This window comes from Amphiprion ocellaris, chromosome 22 (genome assembly GCF_022539595.1).
Source record: "Amphiprion ocellaris isolate individual 3 ecotype Okinawa chromosome 22, ASM2253959v1, whole genome shotgun sequence".
Classification (NCBI taxonomy): Eukaryota; Metazoa; Chordata; class Actinopteri; family Pomacentridae; genus Amphiprion; species Amphiprion ocellaris.
The window spans coordinates 1,873,227-1,888,657 of NC_072787.1; the positions used below are offsets into that span (position 1 = coordinate 1,873,227).

Genomic DNA, 15,431 nt, shown 5'->3' on the forward strand with positions numbered 1-15,431 from the left:
CAGTCCTTGATGCCAGTTTCCACCCTCAGCAGGACAGTGCATCCTGACACACCACAAAAACTGCTCAGGAGTGACCCGGGGAACATGACAGAGCTAAGTTGTTCACCCGGGTTCCACACTCCGCAGATCCAGATCTTATTGAGCATCTGTGGGATGATCCAGGATCAGCCTGATCTAGGTAGATCCCACCCTGCAACCCACAGAACCCACAGAACTCACTGCTACCATCCTGGTAACACAGAACATCCCCAGAGGTCCTGAATCCATGAACCACTGGGTCAGAGGAGTTTTAGCAGCATAAAGGAGACCAACACAGTATTAGACAGGTGGTCATTATGTTACGTCTGGTCGGTGTATCTTACAGATTTTTCATTAAGTCATTCTCAGGTTTTGATTAAGTGGCTCCCAGTTCTTGGTTATGGGCAAATAGCATTGGTCACTACGTGCCCCTGACTTGTGCAATATTCTGGGTAATTTTTATTTTGAAAACATTTGATAGCCTTACACTTGTTCTGTATATTGTAAATCATTTCACACATGTTGGTTATACTATAATACTTAATTTGGATTCTTTGTTTTGTTTTTAGTGGTCTTAAACTTGTGTGAAACTTTAATTTTGGCTTTCTGGCAGTGAGAGTAGTTGCACAAGCACTGTATTTTTTGACGGATGCCCTGCCAGATTTAAAACTCAGGTAGGCTGCGAAATACACCAAGATGTACCTGGCACTAGTAGACTTATTCACCATTGTAATAACTTCTTTGGTACGTACTTGAATGCAATGGATGGTCATTAGTCTGTAAAAGTCTATTAGGTCTTTTTTAAAATAGTGTAGTGGCATCAAACATCAGAATAACCTTGTTTTTTAAGACTTTTTGCTTAATTTTGGTTAATTTTTATCACAATCGCTTCGGTATTAAAACTATATAGGAATGTTTTTTGCTTTTCACAACACGGAACATTGTTTTTGGCTTCTTTCATGAATTGATGTGCAAACTCAAATACACATTTTTTTCAGTTTTTATATTACCAACAGAACATTGAAACAAACTGGCTCAGATTCTCCCATTTCAGTTCATACTAACAAAACCAGAATATAACTGGATTCACAGAATTCTTTTATATGTCTAGCTGAACAAGTAATTGTCAGGCAATTGTGATTTCAGGTGTCAAGTGCATGTGCACACATGTATGTGTTAGAATACAACTATGTAAGTCTAAGGAGTTCTCTCTCTGGTGGAGAAGAAAGTGTTGTAGTCTGCACTGTGAAGCAGAAGGCTGCTATTAATTCTTTGTTCCAGGCAACAGGACATGCTGAAAATCCTCTGAGTGAATGCCTCAAACTGCTGCTTGAGGCATGCCCTGGAACTGATCCCTGCACTGTGTGACTATGTGTGAGAGACAAAAAGGCCTTGCCTCAACCATATCCCAGTCCAATTTAGGTTTGCATACTCGTATGACCATCTTGCTATACGGTCCTACAGCAGCACAAATAAATGCTTTGCTAGGCTACTTCTAAACTCATCAAAATAAAAAATAAAAAAACTCTTGAAATGTATAACTATCATAATTGCAGCCAGTCACTTACAGGAGTTTGGATCTGCACATATTTTTAAAAAAAATTATCAGAATGAATGAACAAAACAATAAATGCATTATAGAAGGATTTATGTTGCTACCTTTGATTCTTGATGGTTATTGTTTGATACTGCCTCGAGTCTTCAATTATCAGTCTCAAAAATCGGAACATCATTACTTGTTTGAAAGCAAAGCTAACCTCTCTACCATTAAACCATCGTCTAGTATGTGACATTGGTCTTGAAGGCCAAGACTATTCCAAATCAAACACAAAACAAGAGAAGTCATTTTGATTCTATCAAACAGTTTCCACAGTGATCATGAGAACAAATTTACCACTCAAGTCTTGTTTACATAAGTACATCAGACTACCATTGAATACACAGTCTTAAATGAAAGCGTTCATACAGTGGTAAAGACCATGTATGTCCTGGCAGTCTTGAGTTTCTAATGACTCCTTTAAGTCTACATATTCTAAAATGGAATCACCATGTGTTTTTTTCACCCAAAAAATAATCAGGTATTTTGATTTTTACATATATTTATTATAGATCTAATGGAAATATGACAAAATATGTTGAGTCAAAAATATACATATAGCCACTTAAATGAGCAGTTTTGGTGATGTAGAAACCTGTATTCATTGAATTTTCTTCTCATAAGTGATTACAGTTGACTGCAGCTAGGGACTCCCCAGTACAGACAGATACAGATCCCAAAATCAGTACAAACCGTTGTTTTAAGTATACATTTGTAAGTATAATCAGGAAGAAAAGAGAGAGGAAATAGGTCAGGACGGTCAAGAGTCAGCCAAGAATCATGAAAAAGTAGATCTGCAATGAATTAGAAGCTGTTGTCAGTGTCCACAGTTGTGTGTGTTTCACATTGCAATGGGCTGAGTGGCTACCATGCTAGAAGGAAGGCCTTCCCCTAGAAGCAGCACTTTCAGGCACCACTGAAGTTTATTGCTCATCATACGGACAAAAAAAAGGCCTTCTGGAGGAAAGTTAGATGATCTACATTTACATAGCTCCTTTCTGCCTTGGTGGTACTAACAGCTGTTTACATTGTGTTTCTCATTCACCCATTCACACACCAATGGCAAGAGAACTTCCATGCAAGGTGCCTGTCTGCCTGCCAGCGGGAGCAACTTGGGGTTCAGTGTCTTGCCCAAGAACACTCTGACATGTGGAGGGCCCAGGAATCAAACCACCAACCTTGCGATCAATGGACTACAACCTGAGTGTTCTGTGGTCACATGAAACACAAATTGAACTGTTAGCCCACAAATACCAGAAATGTTTTTGTAGGACAGGAGGTGAGGCCCCTAACTGCCAGAATACCAAGCTGGTGGTAGCATTAGACTCAGGAGCTGTTTTGGTGTGAGTGGAACTGGTGCTTTACACAAAGTAAATGGAATAATGAAGAAGGAGAAATACCTCTGCATTCTTCAAAACCATTGGGTTTGTTGAGACAAATATGCAGGATTTCAATGATTCCATCTTGGTAAATTCAGAGCTACAGGAGTTCCTGGAAACTCTAGACTGCCATAATATCCATGGTCTTTACAAGTGTATGTAAACTTTGTTCAAGACTGTATGCCAAGGCATGAAAATTCCCCACTGTTCCAACAGATATAGAGCACTTACTGTAGCACTTACTCCAAAGCCCTTTACAATGTGTTTCTTATTCAGCTATTTGCAATCACACACCAGTGGTGGTGGAGCTGCCGTGCAAGGCATCAGCATGATGGGTGCGAGGATTGAATCCCCAACCTTGCAATTTGAGGACAACCTGCTCCATCACTTGAGCCTCAGCCACTACGGGCAATAATTTTCCAAACAGATACACCAAACTACATGACAGTCTCCCCCTGAACAAGGTTTCTGACACAAACTGGGGTTAAAAATGAAAAACATGCCCAAATAAAAAAGTATCTTCTTAGTTATATTTTGAGAGCCACTATGCAACTCCAGAACTCTGTTCTGTTTGAATTAGACCATCTGCCAAAAGTTAAGTTTTTGTGGTTTCATTTGTGTATTTCATACCATAGTATTCTGTGTGTTTTGTTGGATTGTGACATGCATGCTGACAGTATATTCTACAGCAATATAAGTTAAAGAGATGGACTGGGTAGCGATGAACAGGTTGTTCATCTGGCATGGGAATGTAGTGATTTGCTTGACTTGAGGTAAATAAATAAGGCAATTGTGTTTTAAATAATATGTTTAAATTCATACAGTTTAGCATGTCAAAAATGTATTATCCTGTTTCCTCTAAATATGAGAATTTCTCTGAAACCTAGTATTGTTATCAGTGTCAAATTTGGCACCTGATGCTGACTTTAGTTTTACTCTCACTGAAAATTTGTTTCAGCTTTGGCTTTTGATAATTATTAGTTTTAGTTTAGTTATACTCAACAAAAAGAAAAAATCTCAGCAGTTGTCATCAATTTTTAATATTTTAATATCCAAGTGTTTCAATCCTGTAGCTGTCACTCTCTTTATATATGGTCACTTTTGTTCCGGGTATTACTCTTTTCTGTCACAACGTTAAATGAACAGACTGTTACATTCTCTCTGCTCTACAGTGACATAGAAAGATGGTCTTTCACTGGTAAATCCACTTCATGTCAAATTTTGACTGAACAGACAAGCTCTCTGTCAGCCATGCTCACCTAGCATTAGCATAGCTTCCACTACACAGAACTTGTTCAGTCGTTGGCAGCATAGTTGAATTCTTCTTTTGCCAGTTAGGGTGACCAGTTATCAAGCGTGGCATTTTGGCATTCGCACTGTGGTAATCCAGATATTTACAACTACAGACAATATTCATAAATTAAACAGGTCACAAGACTTGGAACTTTTGAACTTCTATTCAGGTTTTTGATATATGTCAGCTTTTGAATTATCATAGTTTAGGATGTACGTTTTTTTTCCACCTTTTTCTGAGTTTATATGTGTATGTCAATGAGAGCGTAAGTAATGAGAATGCCATCCAAGTGCCCCAAAGACTAATGTGAAATAACGTCCTGCTATGTGTCTGTCATTCTAATGTTTGCTTATACAAATAACCTACATGCATCTTAAGCACAGTGTCCTGATGCTCATGGTGAAAGACTTAAGCAGTATGATGTTTAGTTTTTGACTGGAGTTTTATTTGCTTGAGGGGAACTTTAACATGCCTCTCTGTGTTATCATTACTTCTGCCACTGTATATGTCTGCTGGTTTTAATCAGCTGATTATTATTATGATTATGATTATTGTTGCTGTTGTTGACATTAGCATTTACCTTTTACACTGCAATGTTTCAGCAGGTTTAATTCAGTGAAACTCAAAATCTTCAGCTCTTTAAGGATGAGTATTTTTAGTTATGTTTTCTTTCTAACTTCTTTCTTGTCTTTCATACATTTTTCCAATATTCAGCTTATTTCAACAGTATTTGGCAAATTATGTTGAACTTTCAGTGTTCACAATGTATTTTCTATTTTTTAATCTATTTTTTTCCTGTGTGAATACTAAGGCCCATAAGGGTTTAATTCAGTCCTGCCTGCCAGGAACTTCCAGTATACATGTTCGAATGAAAGCTTATACATTATATTTAGTGACAAGCAGATCAAATCGACCCGTCACTTGTATCTGTCAGGGTGGATGATGGAGTGCTTAGAAACTCGTATATCATGGATTGTCACTCTATCTATGCTATCAATCACTGTTAACATTGAAGTCAGCATTCACAGCAATAAGACATGCATAATTTATCTAAAATTTTCATTTGTACACTTGTATAGAAAACATACACACACACCCACACACACGCATACACACACACATACATGCATGTTTGCACAGCCATCATTGTTAGAACATTGCATTGAGTTTTATTCATCGTGGACAACCTAACCCAAACCTGACCCAAGGCTCATTGATGTGTATAGGTAGGAAAGGCTGGCCCCTGTGTTCCAGTCCCACAGAAGAGCTGCTGTAGCACAAATTGCTTAAAACCCTAATGTTGGCTATGTTAAAAATGTCAGAATAGGCAGAGCATCACAGCTTGCCATGTATAGTGCTATGAACCACTCATATTGCCCATTCTTATTTGCGTCGACTGCTGATATCTTGGTATCTGATACCGCCTGGACAGTATTAGGGGCTGACTAATATTGTGCAAGTGCTTGTACCGCCACAACAGTTCTGTCCAGTATGGGCGAAGGCATGGGACTTTTCTGGGTGTCCTGTGTTGTTTGGTAGGATGTTGGCAGCAAATCCTTTGTGTCCGGTGGGTCGCAGGCAGGGGCCTGTTTAGATAAGGTGCATTCAGCAAATGCTTGGTTGGATTGTCGTCCAGTTGCTGCCACCAGGGATTGCCGTTGTGATGGGGGAGTGTGCTTGGTCTGGTCAGTACTTAGGTGGGCGGTATGTATAACATTCAAAGGAATGCCAAATGTTCAAGGTTTCCTAACATCACATTGGATTTTTATGAGATGATCAATGTTATGGATTTTACTGGTCAGTGTTTTTATATGTTACCAGTGTAGTCTGGCTAGAGAGAACGTAAGTCATCATGATGTTGATTCAAACTGCTATTGTTATGATGTAACAACAAATATAGTAGTTATTAATATTATGAAGTTCAGCTGATCAGATGCTTCAGATCCTAAGATCATCTGTGCAAGCAGTTGTTTAAAAGTGTAAAGTGCATGGTACAGATCAGGAAGAAAACAAAAGCTATCACTTGCTCCTGAGAGACAGCTGGTCGGGATGGTCCAGAGTCAACCCAGAATCACCAAACAGCAGGTCTGTAATGAATTAGAAGCTGCTGGAACACAAGTGTAACTGTCCACAGTCAACAGGTCCACAGGTGTTTTACATCACCATGCAGGCTGAAACGGCACCATAGCTCGAAGGAAGTTTGCTGCTGATCGCACTGACAAAGACAAGGCCTTCTGGAGAAAAATTATATGTTTGGAGGAGAGAAGGTGAGGAATAATGAAAAAGGAGGATTACCTCCACATTCTTTGGAGAAACCTAAAATCACCAGGCTGAAAGTTGTGCCTTGGATGCAGTTGGGTGTCCCAACAGAGCAGAGACCCCAAACACACAGATGGTGGGCCACCAGAACCGTTGTTGCAAGGGGGAATTATTCTATTATGACAATGGTGGAGAAAGGCCTCACTGGAGCTCAGAGGATATGATAGATTCAGGAACAAACAGACAATTGGGAGGATGTGGATGGTTTTGCTGTGCCCACTCAGTTTCCCACCTGTGAGAATAGTTACCATAGACGAATCATCTTCAGGAGACACAAACTGGTGGGAAAGGCTGCCGGGCTTAATGTTCTGGGATTCAGGGTGTTAGGTGTGGGCTGAATCTTTCCAGGAACAATGTTCACCAAGCACGATCAAAGTCCTGCCTGTGAGCTGAACGTAGGTAGGACAGGTTTTTGTGATTGGTCTAGACCACAAAGAGGTGAGTGCAGCCAAGGATAACCATAACCAATAACAAGAGAGGATGGGACGGGTGCAGCATATGATCACTTGGGGATCACTTGACAATTCATAATCTATTTTATATTAGCCTTAGTAGTCAAGGCAGATGTTATAACAAATCAGGGAAGGGCACAAAGTAACTGATAACATCCAAGTAGGAAGTGAAGCTAGGTGTCTGCATATGTTTTTTACCAAAAGGTATGTTGGAGCTGGTGCTAATTTGTGCTGAACAACAGTCAGTCTGAAATGATTTCAACAAAACGGAGGAGATGGTTTGTACGACCACTGAAATGATTCAGTTTATACATAGATTGACAGAAATATGAGGACTAAAGAACAGCATTTGGCAACATAGGCCAGACACTGGACTATTGTGTTTGTATTATGAGCAAACCTGATACAGTGACCACATCATGTAGTTAAATTTCTATGGAAATGCTAGTCAGGCTACGGCATATGGTGTGTACATCACAAATTCAAGCCAAAAGTATAAATCAAGCTAAATTGTGATGTTACACTATTGTTCATCACTGCAGCATGTTGCTGTGTTAAACAAGTAAAATAAGATATTCAGCAAAAACACAAATTTCAAGGGGTGTATTCCTGTGGTGATGCACAATAGGGGCAGTTTGGCCTCATCACTTCCACAAGCGTGCCTCTAATTGTGGCTATTTTCAGCTTGTTCTCTTGTGATGGCCATCGCGCTGAAGACATTGAATCAGTGTGTATGTGTCACCATTATGAACAGATGGTGAAAACTAGTAAGTGAGAAAAATATCTGTGGAAAAACTACAACAGAGGAAGAAAGGATGTACACACACACACACACACACACACACACACACACACACACACACACACACACACACACACCCGTAGCAGCAACCAGTCTTTAGACAGGTGTGAATTTTTAAACAGCTTAATTTACACCTGACTAAATGTCCTTCACCTTTCAACTTTCACTCACACACACACACACACACACACACACACACACACGCACACACACACACTACACTTGTAGTTTCTGTCCACTGGATGTAGAAATAACATTATGATATTCTAAAGTATTTTTCTTGGCCATATCCTATGCATTCATCACAGATAGGATCAGCGGTCCACTCATAATTGACAGATGGAAAGAAACAAAACAAATAAGGCTAGAACTCACTATTTGTGACTATTTGGCAAACCAATAGTTGCACAAGAAATTTCGACCCTGTTCGACCCAATTCCTGAGCCTGTGTAGTTTCCTCTGTAATCAGGGCTATGTCATATGCAAGATGAGATCTGTAATGACTACTGGTGCAACTCGCCTGCTTCTCCTTCGCTGGACTTTGAAACTGAGCTCTTCACTGGTATAATCGAACACTATTGCAAATATATATTGGACAATTTTATCTCCTTGTACATTCAGCAGCTACATCAAAAAGTTCTGTAGGTCTGTCTAAAGATTTCACTCTGGCTTTAGTGCCATCATATAGTTTTTCAGTTGCATGAGGATTTTACCTCTTATATACAGTCGAACGCTTTTTTGAAGTCAACAGAAGTTATTGTGGCATGCAGATTGTTGCTTTTTACACCTTCAGTAAGACATCTCAGGGCAAGGATCTGTGCTGTTGTAGATCTTCCAGGTCTAAATCCATTTTGATTTGGTCTAAGATGAGAGCCAGGCACTGGTTGTATATGATTCAAGATCATGCGATTGATAAACTTGACTACAATAACTGTCAGGCTAGTTCCTCTGTAGTTTTCGTGCTTCCTGAGGTTTCCCTTCTTTGGCACAGGTATAATTTTGCTAATGTTCCACTGCACAGGTTTCATACCCTCAAGGAGCAACTGATTTGCAAATGACAAAACAATGTCATCCAAATCACACTGCCTTAAGACCTCAGGGGGACTTCTAACTTTACCTTCTCTAAGTTGTTCTTTGGCTTTCTTATGCTGTCTTTTGTCAAAGGGCCCTGTTCTATAAGTCAAATCGGGGATTACTAATGTGATAGTTTCATTTTCATTGTCTGTTGAAGGTTTTTCTCCAATGAGTGACTTAAAGTGAACAAACCACCTATTGACATGATCTGCTTGACCACTTCCTGGCATGATGCCTCTTTTCTGAGCCTTCCTCCTAGAAATGTCATTTACAAGTTGCCAGCTAACAGCATTCTGAGAAGATGCATTCGCTGACATTAACACATGTTGGGGTAGTTGCTGCCAGTTTTGGACATGCAAAGCACTGGCCTATGAGGAAGATCATCATTCAGAATAAATAATTCATATAAGATCAGCTGTTGCAGATATCCTCTGTAGGGTTGCGGGGAGTGGGAGTCTATCCCAGCTGACTTAGGGTGAAGGCAGGGGACACCTGGACAGGTAACAGTCTATCACAGGTCTTCATATAGAGACAATCAGCCACACTCACATTCACACCTACAGACAATTTAGGATTATCAGTGAACCTAAGCATGTCTTTGAACTGTGGGAGAAAGCCATTTGATGACTCTTCAGTAAATGTTATTTTTGTTGATTTCATTTACAGGTAAAGTGGTGCTCTCATATACATACATATCCCTCAGAGCACTGGTGGGTCAGCAGGGAATGTAACTAACTAATGATAAGTGCAGAGAACTTTGCCACCATTGGCTAAAAGCGCTAGTTGTTTGTCATGAATCTTAATTAGTATCTTTTCTGCTCCTTTCCTCTCTCCACCCATGCCTTTCCTCTGCCTTTTTCTCCCTCTCCCCACTTACCCTTCCTTATCTTCACTGTTCTTTCTCTTCTTCTTGTGCATGTTTCGGTACTTGTAAAGGATACCACTAAATTGCTTGGCAGCTCTGGTAAGGATGAGGTAGCTGTGAGAGGAAGGCCCCAGTCAGATCAATGGCCTTTGGCCTCCTTGCACATTTATCAGACACACACATACATATTTTTTAACTATTTAACACACAAGCACACATGGAAAAGGAAAGCAAATGCCAAGTTTCATTGTCTTTGCACACACACATACACACACACGCACGCACGCACACACACACTCTCTCATACACTCAAACAACTTTGCTTTGATTAATTAAGCCGTGTGGAATAGCACAACTCCATAAAGACATCATCAGGAATCTGAATCCATTCGCTTCTTTTCTTCTGCCTTTAATTGGCCCTAACAGTTCATCACTGGAGCAGCACATGAACACACAGACACACACACATATACACACACTTACAATAAATGGGAAATCTTTATGTTGATCTCTAGCTAGAACTGTTAGTGCTCTATATAGCTTGTAAAAAAGCATAATGGAATGGTTTTGAGCACTGTGTGTGTGTGTGTGTGTGTGTGTGTGTGTGTGTGTGTGTGTGTGTGTGTGTGTGTGTGTGTGTGTGTGTGTGTGTGTGTGTGTGTGTGTGTGTGTGTGTGTGTGTGTGTGTGTGTGTGTGTGTGTGTGCGTGTGCGTGTGCGTGTGCATGGCGAGTTGGGTATCACATGTTCTCAAGGGTTCTGGCCTCTTCAGCACTCAAAGATAGAGAGAAAAAGAGTGTAGGCGACCACTGGGATCACATGTCTACTGTTTGTCTTTACAGTGCATAGCTTTTCAGTTAGATTAAGATAGGAAGATGCTCTTACTTATTCCATACTGAAACAGTAAAGCAAAGCAGTGTAGCAATGCAGGGCAAAACATACATGTACATGCCCTACAAAAAGTCTTCACTCCCCTTGGAAGATTTTCCCTTTGATTGCTTTTCAACACTAAATCATAGTAAAATTTATTTGACTTTTTTAATGAAGAATTTACAAGAAAAGACTAATCAAAAGTGAAAACAGATTTCTACAAAGTTATTTCAATATATTAACAATAAACATATCACAAAAAGTAAGGAAATATGAGTTTGGTAGATGATTTCCTTGTTGTAGCGATGCTTCCGGGCAGTAAATCGTATACCGTTGAAAAGCCTGCTTATTTGCTTTTTAAATGGTGCCACACTTGTAAGGAACATGCATTTGTGGTATGCGCAGCAGCGCTGAGTCTGTGGGTTGTGCCCATGAAAAATTTGAATGGGCACAATGTAGAATGGGGAAGAAAGAGGATTTAAGTGACTTTGAACACAGCATGGATGTTGGTGCCAGGTGCTCTGGTCTGAGTGTTTCAGAAACTGCTGATCTTCATGGATTTTCATGTACAGCCATCTCTAGGGTTTACAGAGAGTGGTCCAAAAAGAGAAAATATCCAGTGAGTGGCAGTTGTGTGGACTGAAATGCCTTGTTCTTCAGCTTCAGGTATAGTAAAGCGCTATATAAATACAGACCATTTACCATTTGTAGATGTGAGAGTTCAGAGCAGAATGGGCAGACTGGTTGGAGATGGTAGAAAGGCAGCAGTAACTTAACTGAACCACAACACGTCCAACCTTGAAGAAGATGGACAGCAGCAGAAGACCACACCTGGTGCCTCTCCTGTCAGCTAAGAACAGGAACCTGAGGCTAAAATTCACACAGGCTCACCAAAACTGGACAGCAGAAGATTTGAAAAATGTTGCCTGGTCTGATGAGTCTTGATTTCAGCTGCGACATTCAGATGGTCAGAATTTGGTGTAAACAACATGAAAGCATGGATCCATCAGGCCTTGTATCAATGGTTCAGGCTGGTGTTATAGTGTAATGGTGTAGGCGATATTTTCTTGACACACTGTGGGGCCCCTTAGTACCAACTGAGCTTGACTCAGTTGGTACTGACTGACTTGACAATTGTCCAGAACGTAATCATTGCTGAAAGGGCTGGCTGTTCACAACGCATATTAATGGAAAGTTAACTGGAAGGAAAAAGTGTGGTAGGAAAAGGTGCACAAGCAAAATGGATGACTGCAGACTTGAGAGGACGGTCAGGAAAAGCAGATTCAAGAAAAATTGGGTAATTCACTAGCAATGGACTGAGGCTGGAACCAGAACATCTAAAGCCACCAAGCACAGATGTGTCCAGGAAATGGGATACAAGTGTCGAATTCCTATTTTCAGGCCACTCCTGAACACCAGACAACATCAGAAACATCTTACCCGGGCTAAGCAGAGAAACAATTGGACCGTTGCTAAGTGGTCCAAAGTCCTCTTTTCAAGTTAAAGTACAATTTGCATCCTAGAGTCCTAGAGTCTGAAGAAAGAGTGGAGAGCCACAGGATCAAAGCTGCTTGAAGTCCAGTGTGAAGTTTCCACAGTCAGCGAAGATTTGGGATGTCATGTTTTCTGCTGGTGTTGGTCCACCTGCATAATCAAGTCCAAATTCAAAGCAGCCATCTACCAGCAGATTTTGGAGAGCTTTTCGGAGATGCAGATTTGCATGGATATGAGCTGTAAGCTTTTATCATCAAAGTTAAAACAAATAAAGGCTTGAAATATTTCAGTTTGTGGTTACTGAGTCTAGAATATATGTATTTTTCCACTTTGAGCAATGTCTAATGAAAATGTTGGAACGTTTTCCACCATATTCTAAGTATATGAGATGCACTTATGTTATCATTGCTGTATGTATATTTTTTGCCCAGCAGATTTTGTCATATTTCCAGAATACCATAAATAAAGCCACGAAAGAACCAAAATGCATGATTGTTTTTTTGTAACAGACACATTGGTTTCAATGATTCCATCATGGAAAATTCATACCTATAGGAATCATTGTAAAGTCAAGACTGTCCTGATATACATGGTCCTTACAATTGTATGTAAACTTTTATTCACAATTGTAAATTTAATACAGGTTTTCTAAACACTAACATGCAAATGTTCAAATCCCATTTTGTATTTGTTTCTTTCACCATAGGCAAATTTTTTTCTTTTCAATTGTTAGAGTGACTACCGTTGCTTAAAGACTTGTTCATAATCACCTCTGAAAAGGACATGGTGTTTTTGTTACTGTTTATTCATGTTATCTGTTTCCTCTCCACATGCAGCCCACATTTTTTGTCCATGTCTGTGCTACAAGAATGGTAGTGCACATGCTCAGCAGTAGCATGCATGCATGGAATACATAATGACCTGCAGCACAGAGAGCGTAGTCGAGGTGTAAAACTGACATATTTAGTTTGATGCATATTCATTTGAGCAGCTGAATATTTTGGAACTCTGTAGTTGTGATTATTGCCAATACTGCAGCTTATCCCACTACTGTTTAATTTAACGTTACAATAACATTATTGTACATGCTAGTAATAAAAAAAGATTCAAAAGGCTGCATTATTCTTCCCTCTTCACACTGATTTGATTTTCTTTTTCTGACACACTGCCTGATCATTTCCCTCCTCCATTCCTCTTCTTCTTTGCAGATCTTTCTTTTCCCATCTCATCCATCAATGCCAGGAACCCACAATTATGCTAACGCTAGCTTGTTATGAATATACCAACTGTGTTGCAATGGCACTTATTGACTAAATGAATAATCACTTTTTTTTAAAAGTAGCATACACAATGAGTCGCTAATATCCTGAACTCCTCCAGCAGCTTCACACATAGTGATACAGTATCTGCTGCTGTTCTTTGTTTCTGCCTCCAGTTCACATAGAGCTGTAATAACGTGGCATATATTGACAAAAAGGAAATCTGTTTTGTAAAATGTTATTTTTTCTACTGTCTTACACAAATAAAATAAATTGCTATACATTACATAAATATGCTTATATATGTTACATTGAAAAAGAGAAAAATATAAGAGAAAATATTTACGTTTTAAAGAAATAAGTGGGTTTTTTTTGTCTTTTTAGTGATGTGACATTTTAAAATGATTTCATAGGTAATTATCAATAGTTGAGTGAAAAGTTGCAGAAAGTCTCATTGAGGTCAAAATCTGTTTCAAGAGGCCTAATAACAAATTATAGATACTTTTATTGACAGGATATGTGATAAAGAAAGCAAACTGATGCTTGGTCTGTTATAGTCCCTGCCTTCTTTGTTTCATGAGTCGGTGAGTTGAGTGCCTATGCTGACAGATATGGTGTTAACAAGACTAACACTGTGTCTACACAGAAGTCATACTGTGAAAAGAATGTTAGCAGAGGAGCACCGTCAAACCCCATCTGTGCTCACACGGGATGCATTCGGGAACAGTATTAAGTGTAGGTGCCTTGTCATTTAGCGGCATGCAGAACCCAAACATAGACAGAAACGGGCAGAAAAGAGTTTTGAAATCCAAAAAACATGCTTTGGGTCAAGTTTGCCACCAAATAGCAGGTATAATAAGTGAAATGCAAGCTTCTGCACAGCCTATATAGACATCTGTGTATGTCTACCATTAGATGTGTGTGCGATGGACAACTGAAAAATGTGTCTGAAATCTATCCTTGATCAACACGCTGTTAGTCATGATATTGTTACCCTATTGACTGTGAGGCTACAGCTACAAATACTCGACTTACATCGGAGTTCCGTTCCTACTGATCTACGTAAGTCGATTTTCACCATAAGTCGGACCAAAAACAAAAATGTAAACAAAGCCATTACGTCTATCACTATATCCATCAGTTCTTTGGAAACGTCATGAATACCAATGACTTTCATGCATGTATGAGTCATTTTATAGGAAGATAACAATATAATAAAATTGTAATGGACTGATGTTGTTGTTGAAGTTTCAATGTTTATTGTTCAGTTCCAGATTCCACTGATTGGCTGAGAGTCAGCAGAAGTGTGTGTGTTGGTCCATGCTGGTGTGTATGTGTCGAGTGAGAGAGCGCTGGGAACGGTGGCTAATTCTGCAGCTAATTTGTAGGGTTTTTGTAGTTATTTTGGCGTTGGCTATGGCCCGCAGTAGCCTGTGTGAAGGTTCAATAAACGACCAGAGAACCAGATGAAGTCTCACTCATTCATCACTTAGGGTTTTACAACTAGACCGATGTTCGTCAGTGTTTCGCCCTCCTCCAAGCATTTTATTCTATCTAATTTCACTTCCATAGAGATGGCTTTCCTTTTCTTAGAAGCACTGCCACCAAAAGAGCCTGACTTGTGCTTGGGAACCACAATGAAGGGCAAAAAGTTAGTGAATGTAACACAATCCGAGGTGGCGTACAACCGGAGAATGGAAACAAAGCCGTCTTATAGCGCCTCGTGACAACGTATTCATTCGCTCCGTTCGCCAACTAATTCCACATAACCAGTTCCGACGTAATGACGAAACGCTGTAGGTCGATGATGTCCAGGGACCCCCTGTGTATTACATCAGAGATCTTGTTGAATGGTTGGATAGCTTATAAAAGCTGCTCACCCCAACTGTTCTAACATGATTGGTTGTATGTACAGAAGTAAGAAAAGGGTGTTGCCTTCTCTCAGAGTTCACTTTTATGTTCTTGACAACTGTTTTTGTCACTTTTCAAGTGAGCAGTTGAGTGCAACA

The 15,431-nt window shown here is 39.8% G+C and overlaps 1 protein-coding gene across 1 annotated transcript in view; it reads left to right on the plus strand.

Moving 5' to 3' along the window:
* rsu1 (Ras suppressor protein 1) overlaps window positions 1-15,431 on the plus strand; it is a 45,378-nt gene that overhangs the window by 20,191 nt on the left and 9,756 nt on the right. The window lies entirely within an intron of this gene.